This window comes from Artemia franciscana, chromosome 16, assembly GCF_032884065.1.
Source record: "Artemia franciscana chromosome 16, ASM3288406v1, whole genome shotgun sequence".
Classification (NCBI taxonomy): Eukaryota; Metazoa; Arthropoda; class Branchiopoda; order Anostraca; family Artemiidae; genus Artemia; species Artemia franciscana.
In genome coordinates, this window is record NC_088878.1 from 11847916 (window position 1) to 11860337 (window position 12422).

Sequence of the window (12422 nt, forward strand, 5' to 3'; positions counted from 1 at the left end):
CATTAATAGATTTCTACGTGAACATATATGTCTTAAATATCTTTAATGACGTCACCGTCATAGCAAAAATGACGACAACTAACTTCAAGACGCCAGTCGACACAGAAACATGACGTCACCTGATCCACAGACAGACAACTTATTTTTAAATATATAGATAGATATAATTCTAAAATTGTCAGGTAATTTTCTATTTTTGAAATAAAAACTAAAAATTATAGCTCAGACAACATAAATATTTTTGATATTTACATAATAGCTTTAGTGGTTCTGGACTGAAAACTAAATATGCTAATCAAATTGGGAACTGCAATATTTTAGGTTGAAAAGGCAGATCCATTGGAATCATGAGAATGCGTGGAATAAGAAAAGCCTCACCCTCAAAAGGCCCTGTCAAGATTGTTGCCTCTATTACGTTATAACAGACATAGCACGTCATTTGTGTCCCGGTGTCCCAGTCTGTAGTTTCGTTAGTCGACAAACATGACGTCAGACGACAAACAACTTTATGACGACATACAGCTCAATCCTTAAAATGACGTCAGTCGACAAACATGACGTCAGTCGACACACAAACATGACGTCAGTCGACAGACAGACAAACAACTTATTTTTATATATATAAGATATATATATATATATATATATATATATATATATATATATATATATATATGTATCTATCTATACAAAAATAAGTTGTTTGTGGGTTATGTCTGTCTGTCTGTCTGTCCGCATATGACGTCTGAATTATTTCATCATATACCAATTCAAAAACGAAAGTATACAAGCTGATGTAGCTAAGTTGGTAACGCGGTATGTTCCAGGCTCTAGATTCGAGAGATTCCAGGTTCGAACCTTGAATACAAAAGAAGAAAAAAACTAAAAAAGGTAAAAACTACAAAAAACTAAAAAGGAAAAAAACTTTAAAAAACTAAAATGGTTGGAATACTAAAAAAACTAATAAAAGTTAAAAAACTGAAAACTAAAAAAGAAAAAAACTAAAAAACGTAAAAACTACAAAACAATAACCTAAAAACAACTAAAAAAAAGGTAAAAATGAAAAAAAACTAAAACGAAAGAAAAACTAAAAACTAATAAAAAAACTAAAAACTGAAAAAGAAAAAAGACTAAAAAGAAAAAGAAAAGAGCTAAAAAAGCTAAAAAGAAAAGGTAAAAACCAATAATGAAACTAAAAGACACATGGACACAACTACAATGGCGCGTAACTAATATTGGTAGAGCGTTATGTTTCAGGTTGTAGATCTGAGAGGTTCAACCCGGAATACAAAAGAAGAAAAAAAAATTAAAAAAGGTAAAAACTACAAAAAAAACTAAAAAAAAAAGAAAGAAAAACTAACAACAAAAAATTTATTTCATCAACCAGTTCAAAAATGAATGTATTCAAACCCGAGTAGCTGAGTTTGTAACGCGTTATGTTCCAGGTTCTAGGTCTGAGAAACTACAAAAAAAAATAAAAAGAAAAAAATAAAAAAACTAAAAAAACTAAAAAAACTAAAACAAGGTAAAAACTACAAAAAAACTAAAAATAAAAAAACTAAAAACTAATAAAAAATTAAAAAAATTAAAAAAGAAAAAAAGAAAAAAAGGAAAAAACTGAAAAATAAAGGATAAAAACAATATATATATATATATATATATATATATATATATATATATATATATATATATATATATATATATATATATATATATATATATATATATATATATATCTATATATATCTATATATATATAAATAAGTTGTCTGTCTGTGTGTCTGTCAGGTGACGTCATGTTTCTGTGTTGACTGACGTCATGTTTTCGACTGACGAAATTACAGACCGGGACATCGGGACACAAATGACGACCGGGACACCGGCACATAGGGAATATAAATGACGACCGGGACACAAGGAATGTTTGATTAGCAATCACCATCAACAAAGCACCGGGACACAAATGACGACCGGGACACAGGGAGTATAAATGACGACCAGGAAAAAGATGCTCAAAAAGTCTATGCCAAAAAACTTGCTGCTGATAGAGAAAGTCAGAAAAGAAAGCGTGCCGAGGAATCAAAAGAACAGCAAGGAAACAGGCTTGAGGCTAAAGAACGCAAAACCGCGCAGTTAGATGAAGATCCACCTGGACAGCGAGAGTCAAAACATATCAAAACTGAAAATGATAGCGATGATGATTGGGTTTGGGATTTTGACTTGGATAAGGTCATCAATGCCTACCAGATCTTAGTTTAAAAAAAACAAAGGTTCGGCGATATGTATTTCATAGTGAAGCTGAAAAATAAAGAAGAAAAAGAAAACGGGAAAAAGAAAAAATGTAAAAAACTAAAAACAGGTGACGTCATGTTTCTGTGTCGACTGACGTCATGAAGTTAGTTGTCGTCATTTTTCCTATGACGGTGACGTCATTAAAGATATTTAAGACATATATGTTCACGTAGAAATCTATTAATGTTTAAGTTTAAAATGACTGATGAACTTACAATGGCAAAAGCCGATGAAGTTGCTCAAAGAGTCTATGCCAAAAAACTTGCTGCTGATAGAGAAAGTCAGAAAAGAAAGCGTGCCGAGGAATCAAAAGAACAGCAAGGAAACAGGCTTGAGGCTAAAAAACGCAAAACCGCGCAGTTGGATGAAGATCCACCTGGACAGCGAGAGTCAAAACATATCAAAACTGAAAATGATAGCGATGATGATTGGGTTTGGGATTTTGACTTGGATAAGGTCATCAATGCCTACCAGATTTTAGTTAAAAAACCAAGGTTCGGCGATATGTATTTCATAGTGAAGCTGAAAAAAAAAGAAGAAAAAGAAAACTGAAAAAAGAAAAAATGTAAAAAACTAAAAAATACTAAAAAGAAAAAACACTCAAAGAGAAATTACAGACCGGGACACAAATGACGACCGGGACAGAGGGAATATAAATAACGACCGGGACACTCAAAGAGAAATTACAGACTGGGATACCGGGACACAAACGACGACCGGGACACAGGGAATATAAATGACGACCAGGACACAGGTATTTGAGAATATCGTTCAAAGACAAATTTTTAATTGTAAGAAGACCGTTGAAAGAGAAATTTCTAATTGTAAAATGACTGAAGAACCTACAATGGCAACACCCGAGGAAGCTGCTCAAAACGAATGTATTCAAGCCGAAGTAGCTGAGTTGGTAAAGCGTTATGTTTCAGGTTCTAGGTCCGAAAGGCTCCAGGTTTGAACCTTGGCTTAAGCATTAATACAAAAGAAGAAAAAAACTAAAAAAGGTAAAAACTACAAAAAAACTAGAAAGAAAATATATATATATATATATATATATATATATATATATATATATATATATATATATATATATATATATATATATATATATATATATATATATATATATATATATATATATCTATATATATAAAAATAAGTTGTCTGTCTGTGGATCTGTCAGGTGACGTCATGTTTCTGTGTCGACTGACGTCATGTTTTCGACTGAGGAAATTACAGACCGGGATATCTGGACACAAATGACGACCGGGACATCGGCACATAGGGAATATAAATGACGACCGGGACACAAGGAATGTTCGATTAGCAATCACCATCAACAAAGCACCGGGACACAAATGACGACCGGGACACAGGGAGTATAAATGACGACCAGGACATAAGTTAAAAAAAATTAAAAACTAAAAAAAGGTAAAAACTACAAAAAAAACTACAAAGAAAAAAAAACTAAAAACTAATAAAAAACTAAAAAGCTAAAAAGCTAAAAAAAAACAAAAAAAGAAAATAAAATGAAAAAGGAAAAAAAATGAAAAATAAAGGAGAAAAACAAAACCAAAAAAAGAAAAAAAAACTAAAAAAGGTAAAAAACTAAAACCTAAAAAAAGACCAATTGAAAAACGAATGTATTTACAGACCGGGACACAAATGACGACCAGGACACCGGGACATGACGACCGGGACACAGGGACACAACTACAACAGGGACGCTGGGGGGCTCAGGGGGATATATAAATGACGATGGCGACACAGGGAATCGTCGATTAGCAATCATCATCTACATAGCTCAAGGGCAATCATTAGAATCATGAGGTATAGATCTGAATACGGATTGTTTTCCCATGGACCATTATATGTTGCATGTTCAAGAGTCGTTAAACCTGACATTCTATTTATATGCACAGACAATGGGACAGCAAAGAATGTTGTATATTCGCAAGTTTTACGTAGTTAAAAACATATATATATATATATATATATATATATATATATATATATATATATATATATATATATATATATATATATATATATATATATATATATATCTATATTCACAGGTGGGACATAGGGACACAACTACAATGGCGCGTAACTAATATGGCGCGTAACGACTTACGCGCGCGGGGGAGCTTGGGGGGGCGCGAAGCGCCCCCAACAACTAGGTGTTGGGGTGGCGCGAAGCGCCACCCCAACAGCTAGTATATATATATAGATATAGTTCCTTTTTTAGTTTTTTCTTTTTTGGCTTTTTCTTTTTTTACTTTTTTTCTGTTTTAGTTTTTCTTTTTTGTTTTTTCTTTTTATTAATTTGTTTTCTTTTTTAGTTTTTCTTTTTTTAGCTTTTATTTTTTTTTCTGTTTTTAGTTTTTTCTTGCCAAACAGCTTTATTCAATATCCAGAAAAAGGTTATTTAAGTTTTTTATAGGTTATTAGTTTTTTTTTTTTTTAGATGCACAATTTACTTTATTTCAACCAATCTTTTACACAGAAATTTGCTGGTTGCATTTACAATGCAGTTCCGCCTTTCATTTAGCCAACACAGCCAGTATGTCATAATATAAGAAAAGTATCTCAAACAATCAGATTAAAAAAAATAAACAAATCCTCTACAATTTACTGACGGGCATTTACAATTTGAACAAAATCTGGCTTGAGAGACACGCCACCGACGAGAAAACCGTCAATATCTCTCTCTCTGGCAAGTTCACGACAGTTATCAGCAGTTACGGAGCCACCATAAATAATTCGTGTTTTCCAAGCCACATCTGCAGAGACGTTATCGTTTAGCCATTTGCGAAGCTTGACATGGATCTCTTGAGCCTGAGCTGGAGACGCTGTTTTACCAGTACCGATTGCCCAAACCGGCTCATAGGCAATGACCACATTTTGCCATTGATCAGGCTTGATATTATCAGCAATTGCTTTCAGCTGACAGAAAACAACCTCCTCTGTCTTTCCACTTTCCCTCTCTTCGAGTTTTTCACCAATGCATGGAATCACCTTCAACCCAGCTTCAAGGGCATGGCCAACCTTGGCCCAATTAGCTCATCAGATTCCCCAAACACATTTCGTCTCTCAGAATGACCTATGATGGCCCACTCAACTCCAACATCTTTGATCATTGCAGGACTAGTCTCTCCAGTAAATGCTCCTTTAGGAACCTTGTAGCAATTTTGTGCTGCCACACAAACTGATGATGGTAAAGTTTTTCTAACATATTCCAAATAAATGGTAGGAGGAGCACATACAACCTCTGTGCTTGGGTCAAGATTTCCAGCAGTTAGGAAATTTATTATTTTTCCAATTTCCTGCTTATTTCCATTTAACTTCCAGTTTCCACCGACGAAGAAATTCCTTGGTGCAGACAACATTTCTAACAACAATTTCTCTTTAATTAACAACAATCCTTGGTCCAATTTCAAACAACAATTTCTACTAAGCTTCAAACTTTTGGTTTTCTTTTTTAAAGTTTTTGGATTGCTTTAACCCATTGTCAAAATATATTCAAATATTTTTGCAATCACCAGTTTTTTACTCTTTAAACAATTTAATACTAAACCTGGTTTTAGTCGATTTCCAAAAAGCATTTGACTTAGTTTAGCACAATATCCTAATTCGTTTACTACATGTTAACTTTGAAATTAACCCACTTTTAGTGAATATTGTTATATTATTCCTTTCAAAGAGATCGCAAGTTGTAAAATACAAAAATACTTACTCCAACCCCCTCCCTAGGAACCTTATTGGGACCACTCTTATTTCTTGTCGTGATTAACAATATTGGCTAGGAATTTATAAGTATGGAAATATGTGGATGACTTGTCGTTCCTTGAAGTATGTCGTAGTAATATTAAAAGTGACCCCATTGAAATCCTAACCCAATGTTCGGATGAATCTAAGAATCTAAAAATGACAGTAAATCCCACTAAATCACCGATAATGACGATCAACTTCTTGAAATCTACTCCTGTTTTTTGCGACCCGATCCCTCACGAAATGCTAGTGAAACATGTTAAGCTTCTTGGTGTCACAATTTCTAATGATCTTAAGTGGGGCACACAGGTTTCCAACATTGTTAAACAAGCAAATCTTTCACTATCCATTTTAAGATGCTAAACAAATTAAAATCTCCTAAGATACATTCCCTCTGTGTTTACTTATCCCTTGTCAGGCCATTATTGGAATATGCATGTCCGGTCTGGCATTCGCAACTTTCAAATGAACTTACTGACAAAATCGAGTCGGTCCAAAAGCGTTCGCCCAGGATCATTTACAAAGAAGGCAAAATTCCGTACTCCTTCCACTTTAAAGCTGCACGTATTACCACCTTAAAAGAAAGGAGGGCAAAAATTTGCCTGCTTTTCGCTAAATCAGTCATTTCCAATCCCTGTACTGAGGACTTACTCCCTGATTTTCACAATCCCACTACACTCCGACTCCCCAGGTCAGCCTCCTTAGCAATCCCAACTTACTCTCCGATAAGTTGTTACGTAAAAGGTTTCGTAAAAGTTTTATCCCCTTTACTCTGGAACACCTTAATAATGATCCGTGATTATGTACTTGCCAAATTCCCCTCTTCCTCTATTGCCGTTTTTTTTTTACTGCAATGTTTTTGTAATTTAAATGTTAAGTTTACTGATTTGCCCTTTATCTTTGATGATTTTTCTTTTTTAATTTCTTTTTAATCTTAAGTGTTTGACTTGATGTACTGATTGAAAATTTTATTTTGCTTAGCTTTTACTGACATATAAAGCGAATTCGGCTCTATAGAGCTTGTGATAGTCTTTTGAAAATAAATATTATCTTATCTTATCTTGCCATCGTAGTTTACCCATATCAAATTAGCGAACTTGTAATGGAATTAGTAACATTTCCACAGCTTTCAAGCTTGTCGTCACTTCGTTAGGATTTAAGTTGAAATCCTCAAAATAACAACTGATATATTTTACACAACAAGATTCCAAAGGCGATATCCTTTATTTTCCTTGCACTACATCCATACTTTTAGTGTATTTATGTGGATGGCACGTTTGATGCTACGCTCAAAAATATAGCTGAGGTAAAGCACATTGCGATGAGAAATATGTGGACTCCAATCAAAGTTCTTTGTGCATCCACATACATTTTTTCGCTCTTTGGAGAAAGTAAGCATATGTTATTCCATCACGTATTTTATTGCCTCATTCGGTTAAGGTATTCCTGCTGATAATTCCGCATGTCTTTAAAATACTCTAGAATCAATTATTTTTTCAAGAGTTTCAAGACAAAATACTTTGCGAGCCTCATTGCATAATACCAGAATAGCTTATAACTATCTTAACTGATGGCTCAAGAAGGAATTATTACTTTCCACTTTGTTTACGCATATTCAACCAATAAATTTGAAATCAACACTTCCACAGCCTACACGTTCATGGCCACTTAGATCAAGATATACGTTGTCATCCTCAAAATAATGCCTCTCATTTAGGACATCATATATTCTAGACTATAGACTCCAAAGTGATGAAACACAAGTGCAAGAGGGCATAACCAGGAAGACCTCAAAGTAGAAAGTGCACATTTAATATGTCTACTATTTAGCTTCTGAATTGTGTGCTTTTTCAAGGGTGGAAAAGAGCTTCGCTGAATATTAAAAGAATACCAACTTTAAAAAACAAAATCCAATTTTAAAAAAATTGTGCTTGGACACTGTCATGCCAGTTGAAGTATTTTTTACATTAAGATGCCAAGATCAACACGACAGATGAAGGCAGAAGCATTTTACGAAGAAAGAAAAGATTCATCGACACTCAAGATCCTACCAGTCGCCTCCAGTGAAGCAGGATTTATTTCTTAGAAAACTGTAGGGGAGTAATTTGCACCGTAGACATAGACAGGGGTGTGTCCTATCTAAGGGGGATAGGAAGTTCAACCTTAATAAAATGCATCAGGCACTTAATTTTACCTGTCTTTCTTTTACCATATTACTATGCGTATCAGCTAATATAGCTCTGCACTATTTTCTCTTAAAAAATGTATTTTTACTTTTCAGATTTTGTCAATATCTGAAATTCTGACCCTCCTTACTTCCAGTAGAAAAGACTTGTTGTTTATTTATTTAATACAAACAAAATCCCAGACAAACCTTTTAATCTCTCTCTTTTTTAGACTATAGACTCCAAAATGATGAAACACAAGTGTGTGAGGCATAACCAGGAAGAAATCAAAGTAGAAAGTGCACGTTTACTATGGTTATATTTAGTTTCTGAATTGTGTGCTTTTTCAGGAGCGGAAAAGAGCCTCGCTGAATCTTAACAGAATACCAACTTCAAAAAAAGAAATCCAATTTAAAAAAAAAAATGCGCTTGGACACTGCCAAGACAGTTGCAGTATTTTTTACGATAAGATGCTAAGATCAAGACGACAGATGACGGCAGAAGCATGTGTCCTTTCTGGGGAAAAAATTTCTTATTATATTGGCTTCAGATATCGCGTTATGGGTACTCAGAGTCAGAGTTTGTTGGTTTTTGAATTAAAATCAAGTTGCTAGCATCAAGCCATGGCAAATTGGAGATAAAGCCAAGACAGATAGTCTGAGTGAGATGCAAAACCGGTATAGCCCTTTTTATGGATTGCATAAAAATGATGCAATTTTACTTGTTGATAGAATTTCAAGGCATATTTTTGTTGGGATTTCCTTCCTTGAATGTTGTTTTCCTTGTTTTGTTATAGCCTAATTATGCTAACTTACGTATGTTCTAGTTAGATACAAAAAAAAAAATCAACTTAGAGTACGCAGCAATATTAAAACTTTAAAGAGTCGAAATTATTCCGTATATGAGGGGGTTTACCCCCCTTCCTAATATTCTAATTTTTCCAGGGTAAACTTTTTCTGGAAAGTTCACACCCAAAAACTTCCCCCTCCACCGAAATTTCTGCCGTAATAAATTCAACCAAGAAGAATATCCCCCCCCCACCCAAAAATGTCCGTACACATCCTATTAGTAAATACTATAAGTGAACAATGGTACATTTTGGAAATTAGTGTCATGTTATCACCAAAGACATAGTTGCTAGAAACTTCAACTATGTTGAAGAAATGACTATCTCAAAATTTGGATGGGGCAACTTTGGGGGAAAGGGGCGTGGCAGGGGGGCCAAATGCCCTTTCCCGCCGCTTAAAAAGAGTTGTAGAGCTTTTCATTTTCTATCAAATAATCCCTCTAAATCTTTGGGGATAAAATGGTTTGATACAATCACCCCTAGAAAAAAAACGAATCCATGATCTTTCTTCTGGTAAATTAGAATATAAGATTCCACAATTGGGTATAAGCCTCTACAGAAGATGTTTTGATTTGCAAATCTGATGCTGTAATTTTCATTAGGATTGCTTGACGTTTTGAGGGTGTTTTGGCCCTTTTCCAAAAAAAATAATAATTTCTTTTTTACCCGTAACCTTTGATGGGTAACATTAAACTTAATGAGCTTTATATATTCTGAATCAATATAAAAGTTCAGTTCGTTTGATTCTATTTCTATGAAATTTTATTTCATACTGTTTTGGCTACTATTGAGGCGCCTCGCTCCGTACTTATATTTCGTTACCGGAAACTGTTTGTTAAACTTTGATTATAAGCTTATAAAAATATACATATGAAATCACTGTAAAAATCTGATTCTTTGGTTTAAAAATCAAATTAAAAAAACTAGTTTTTTAACTGAAAGTAATGAGCGACATTAAAGCTTAAAACGAACAGAAATTACTCCGTGTAGGAAATGGGTTGTCCCCTCCCCAATCCCTCGCTCTTTACGCTAAAGTTTTTAATTGTTTTAAAAAGTAGAATTGTGGCAAAGAGTCAAACTTTAGGGTAAAGAGCGGGGATTGCGGAGGGGACAACCCATTTCATATACGGAGTAATTTCTGTTCGTTTTATTGTCGCTCCTTACTTTCAGTTAAAAAAATTATTTTTTTATTTAATTTCTGAAAGTTTTTGAATTAATGTATGTTTGATTTTGTCTCTCCGCACATAAATTATTAAAATGAATTTTGCATATTAATTCTTTTTTTGGCTAAATAGCTTTCTCTTAGTTTTGATCAGACGATTTTGAGAAATAAGGGGTGGAGAAGGAGGCTTAGTTGCCCTGCAGTTTTTCGGTTGCTTAAAAAGGCAACTAGAACTTTTAATTTTTAACGAACGTTTTTATTAGTAAAAAATATACGTAACTTAAGAATTAACTTACGTAACAAACTTTATATTCTTATATTTTTATTATGTATACGAGGGGGCTTGTACCCTCATTAATACCTCGCTCTTTACACTAAATCGTAAGCTGAGTTGTTGGCAATACATTGCTGAGTTGCATCTCGCAAAATATTGCTGCAACTAAAAAAATCTTTTTCAAGCTATAAATATTAGTTGCGTCTTTTGTACCAATAAACGGTTTTTTTTTTTTTTATTTCAGTACGAAAACGAATTCACCAACCAAAAATGGAAAACAAAAAAAAATCTTTTAACTCTTGGTCATTGCCTTTGAGCAAAGTCTCCGTTACTCCTGTTTTAGGTAAGTTCTTTCAGTGTCGGAGGCATAAGTCTATGGAATTTTTTTTCGAAGGGGGGGGGGATAATTAGAAAATTAATAACTTGAATAAGATCAAATGCTCAGAAATTGTGAAAAATTTCGACATCTTTCCCCTTTTGCATGCGTGCTTAAAAGCACAACATGGTTTGTTGTTTTATTTTTGTATCTTGTTAAAAAAAACCTCCATTGCTTTATTTAACCTCAATAAACTTCAAAAATTGCGAATAGTAGTTGAGGGCCAGCTGTTTTGTTATTGAAGTTTTACTGATGTTAACTATCATAGCTTATACGAACTCAGTGTGTGTTCCATCTCCCAGCATAATCAGAAACATTTAATAAGAGGTGCTGCTAGCTGGAAAATTGAAATCTCAGAAGGCGGAAGGTCGTGCCTTTTTGTACATACATGCTCTAAATTAGAAAAGATCTTCATTTTTTCTCTTCATTAGAAAAATGAAGCAAAATCCTTTCCCCCTCCTTATATTTTCTCAGTTCACATCCCTCATCAGAATATTTTCTTCCTTGCGACTGAATTACGGCTTAGGGAGGTAAAAGCAAAATTCCGAGTTAAAACGAAATAAAAAATTATTCAGTGGATTGGGTAAGATGTATGAAATATGCTATATAAAATTAACCTGCTCGTCATATTTTCAAGTATTTGTAGAATTTAAAAACCATTTGCTGTCCTTAATTCGCCAAACTAACCCCCCAAGAAATAGGAAGCCCTCTTGGGAGTAAAAGATTTCATGCGTACACGGGTTGCTCGAAGCATTTAGGCCAGGGGGGTAATATCTCCTTATTTAGAATACTCCTAGATCACATTATGCGATTCAAAAAAATGTACTATGCATTAATCCTTTGTCAATTATACTTATCAGCGGAGACCAACAAGAAATTTAAACGGAATACCTCATGCGTAACTAAGAAGAGCTACATTTGTATTCGCCTCTTCTTTGAAATGAACCATCGCTGGAAAATCATGTTTAAGGCAATGGCATCGATGAAATATTCTTCATTTGCCAACAAGATGAGGGAATCCAGCCAAAGACAACTACAGCAGTTCAAGTTCCGAACAAACTTGAGGCTACTGAATATTCTTTCGGCAGCAGCAACTGCAACAGGTGTTGTCACAGCCAATTTGCAAAGAAGATTAGATTACTTAAGCTGATGTTGCCGACGATGCCCTTCGCCTAGGACTTCCTCGAAGCAAGTAGCATTTTGGCAAACTGAAACAGAGCTTCAAGCTCTACATGAAGAAAAGTAGAATCAGGAGTTCTTTCCTAGCTTGGAAAAACGTTGTTGCCAGCTCAATATCTAAAACCGAAGCCCTTTCTTTTTAAAGGAGGCTGAATTAAGGAGTGAAGGGGTAGAATGTTGACCAGGCAAGCTCTGAGATTATCTTCTATCATTATAGTCAACCTATCAAGTAGGATTCTAAAATGTTGTCTATAGAGCTGATATATTAGGATCTTGGCTTGATCTGAGTTTGCCTATAATAACGAGATGGTTCAAGTCGCCAACAAAGACGTCTGATGGATTTTGATTCTAGATCG

General features: G+C 34.2%; 1 pseudogene; it reads right to left on the minus strand.

The window, feature by feature from the left end:
* Nucleotides 1-4736: 4736 nt before the first annotated feature.
* Nucleotides 4737-5697, minus strand: LOC136037079 (triosephosphate isomerase-like; annotated as a pseudogene).
* Nucleotides 5698-12422: the final 6725 nt, after the last annotated feature.